Source organism: Limulus polyphemus, unplaced genomic scaffold, assembly GCF_000517525.1.
Source record: "Limulus polyphemus unplaced genomic scaffold, Limulus_polyphemus-2.1.2 Scaffold1687, whole genome shotgun sequence".
Classification (NCBI taxonomy): Eukaryota; Metazoa; Arthropoda; class Merostomata; order Xiphosura; family Limulidae; genus Limulus; species Limulus polyphemus.
In genome coordinates this window covers 188,895-192,366 of record NW_013667297.1, presented here as the reverse complement: position 1 = coordinate 192,366, position 3,472 = coordinate 188,895, and the positions used below count along the sequence as shown (strand labels likewise).

Sequence of the window (3,472 nt, the reverse complement as noted above, 5' to 3'; positions counted from 1 at the left end):
TGGGCATATAAATGGCAGATGGGTTTTAATTATAATAAATGTAAGATAATGTATGTGGGTTATCATAATTTGAATTACAAGTATAATTTGGATGGGAATAACCTTAATAGTGTTTTGAAGGAAAGGGATCTTGGTGTAATAGTCGATCAGTCTTTAAAGCCATCCAAGCAGTGTGCTGTTGCTAGAGGTAGGGCAAATAGGATTTTAGGTTGTATCTACAGAAATATTGAATACAATACAATATTTTTGCCCCTCTCCAATAGTGCAATACTGGTATAGGTTATTTTAAAATGTTATATCAATATATCTATAATGGAGTCACGTGTCAGATAGTAATATTTAATATGGAGGTTTAAGTGCTTCAGACCTCTTGTTTGTTTGAAAAAATGTAGCCAACTCAAGTTTATAATCTTATATTTGTGTTAGGGATGTATTTTGTTGAATTTTAAGATTTCTGCTTAAAATATTTAAGAAAATTGTCTTTGCAATGGGCCATCACACGAAATCTGAAAAAGACATATAGAGTTATTGGTATCTAATCAAAAACACTTTAGGTGTGTAGAAAAGATGCAACCAAAAAAAAAGATTGAGCATGCAACTTAAAGGAATGAAATCAAAATTGGTGACCAAACTGGTATCTATATTTATAGCATTGATAAGAATTTTACAGCAAATATTCGTTAAGTCAGTTAGGCCGTGTATTTTGTTTTACCCATCATCATGCCCCAAGTTAAACAAAAAATGCAGCCTGAATAACTAATAAATGAATATTTACCATAAAATTCTTATCAATGCTATTAGTGTAGCTGCCAGTTTGGCTGCACCTTTTTTCATACCCAAGGTGATTTTGATTAGATATCATGACTTTTGTCTATACACACCAACAAACCACAGCAAGCAAGAAAGGCACTTGATAGTAACCAACATTAGCTTTAGGATTGCAACCCTATTATTCTGAGCAGACCTATACTTTATAGAACCAACCAGGTTCTTTAAAATACATGGTGGTATTTTTTCCTCTCTAAAACATTGTTCATAACTTCCTTTACAGTATGTCATGATCTAGATCAACAGTTTATTGTCATCACCCATATGCACTTAATACAGCCTTATCAAGCATCATTATTTATGCTAATTGCTTAAGCTAATATCATGTGTCACTAAACATTCTTTATTTAGGAGAATTTCATAAAACTTAGCAAAATTAGGCTTAAAAGTTGGCAATGAATAATACCCATCCACCCATATGGCTGTTTTGAAAACTTGATCTATAAAACTGCTAATCTATTTTGCTTGGCCTAATCAATACTTATATATCTGCACATGATTTGATCCTCTAGTTTTGCTGCTTTAAATCAGCTATCTTTAATCTGAATGACAATTAAAAATGTTGTATGTAAAAAATTTAGACCAGTAGCTCCCACAACTTTTGGAGTAGGTGTGTGCAAAAACTTTGGTCAAAATAGATCAGTTTTTGTTGAATAAGTTTGCACATTTTGCTTATATTTAAACTAAATTTGACACCTAATTGTTGGTTGTAAAGATTTATCGGTGTATCAAATTTGAAAAAAATCATTAAAGGTTAATTATATTTTTCTATGAAATAAAATTTTTGTACTTTCGGTGCAAAGAAAAAATAGGAAGAAATTCAATTAATTTCTTAATGGATTACCTTGAATTTTGGTATGTGAAGTAAGGGTCCAGTAGAGCACATCAAGTGCTCCACTGAAAATATGTCATAGTTTGGATTACCACAGTTCGAGCAGCATAAATTGGAAAATCGCTAAACTATCACTTGTTAATAATACACAGTGTGAATGTGTCCTGCAGGTTGTTTTGGCAGCACGACACTACCGTGTGTCTTGATTAGTAATGCTATACTGCTTACAACAATTAATTAAAACTTGTATCCTCAAAAGTTTAAATTGGTCGACACTGAAAAAATTATCTTCCCTCTATCTTTTGTTTCGTAAATTGTACATTTAATTAACGAATTAGTACTGTTGCTTTATCGAATTATATATATATAATATATACCAATTCTTTTCATTTCACTGTTTTTGTTAGGTTATGGGTAAAGAACTTTAATTTAAACCTTCCTTTCAATTAAGTTTTACCCGCTAAAAGTAACACTACTATGCTGGTAAATCAAATTTGTAAATTGTACTTGTCGTTGTAAATGTAACTTGTACTAGTACCTGTAATACTACTAACACTAACAGCAACAACTATGAAGTAACAGTAACAAATTAATTTTCATTACACAGTTGTATTAAAATTTCCTTATGATGTAAATACCTAAAATAAACTATTATACATTTATTACATCACATATTCTGGATTATAATTACCTTTACCAAAGTCCAATATAGTTCTAAAACAAAAAAAAAATTATAACATTAATTAATTTCAATAACTTCGTATAGTTAATCCTACCTCACCCAACTCTGAAACAAATCCGGCCACACAAAAATGGCGAGAATAACCCGTGCTGCCAGCGGAGCGCAGACCTTTGCCACGTCAGGAAATACTGCTGTTTCAAGGCATCACGTGATGTATATCTTAAATATAAAAAAAATTACAGCAAGACAAATATTGTTAATAATGTTCGAGCTAAAATTATTTGGTTGTTCTATTTCAACTTTTAGAAAAACAAAAATGCTAACTTACGCTTCAATATGAACAAAGTTTAAATACTTAATAAACATTACACTTTTTCAATAAATATATATATATATATCCATAAATATTAAGGTATATATTTAGTATAATATCAACTCATAGCAAGACAAAATTCTATACGTGTCAATTGTCAATTTCATTATAACGTGTTTTTAGTCATAAAATTTCAACTCGTTTACACTTGAATTTTAAATTTTTATTGCTAGTTTGGAAGAATCGTTAAATTTTGGTTAATTCCACTGATTTTAGATAAATAATTTTGCTTATTAATGAGCCTGATCTTGAGGTAACAATAGTATATATTGATTTCTAGTAGCATATTATTTTTATTTTATAAAAGTTTTCTTGTGACATATTTTATTGTTAAGCATTACGCTGTTTTGTAATGTAAGTCTTTGTTGATTATTCCTCCAATATTATTTGTTACAAATTTCCCGATAGATGCCGCGTTTAAATAAGTCTATTATTATTTGTTTGTTTTGAATTTCGGGCAAAGTTACACAAGGCTATCTGCGCTAGCCGTCCCTAATTGAGCAGTGTAAGACAGTGTAAGGCAGCTAGTCATCGCCACCCACCGCCAACTCTTGGGCTACTATTTTACCAACGAATAGTGGGATTGACCTAACATTATAACGCCCCGACGGCTGAAAGGGCGAGCATGTGCGGTGTGACGGGGATTCGAACCCGTGACCCTCAGATTGGGAGTCGAGCGCCCTAACCACCTGGCCACGCTGGGCGTGTGTTATTAAGCGCAGAGCTACGCGATTTACCACTGAGTCACAGGAGGAGG

General features: G+C 31.9%; 1 protein-coding gene across 2 annotated transcripts in view; it reads right to left on the bottom strand.

The window, feature by feature from the left end:
- LOC106464557 (ADP-ribosylation factor 1-like) overlaps nt 1-2,538 on the bottom strand; it is a 21,160-nt gene extending 18,622 nt beyond the window's left edge. The window contains exon 1 of one of the 2 annotated variants that reach the window (XM_013924703.2): nt 2,437-2,538. The gene's annotated coding sequence lies outside the window, so the exon portion shown is untranslated. Of the gene's footprint in view, nt 1-2,351 lie in introns of both variants that reach the window. The other variant, XM_013924704.2, reaches the window with a different exon arrangement.
- Nucleotides 2,539-3,472: the final 934 nt, after the last annotated feature.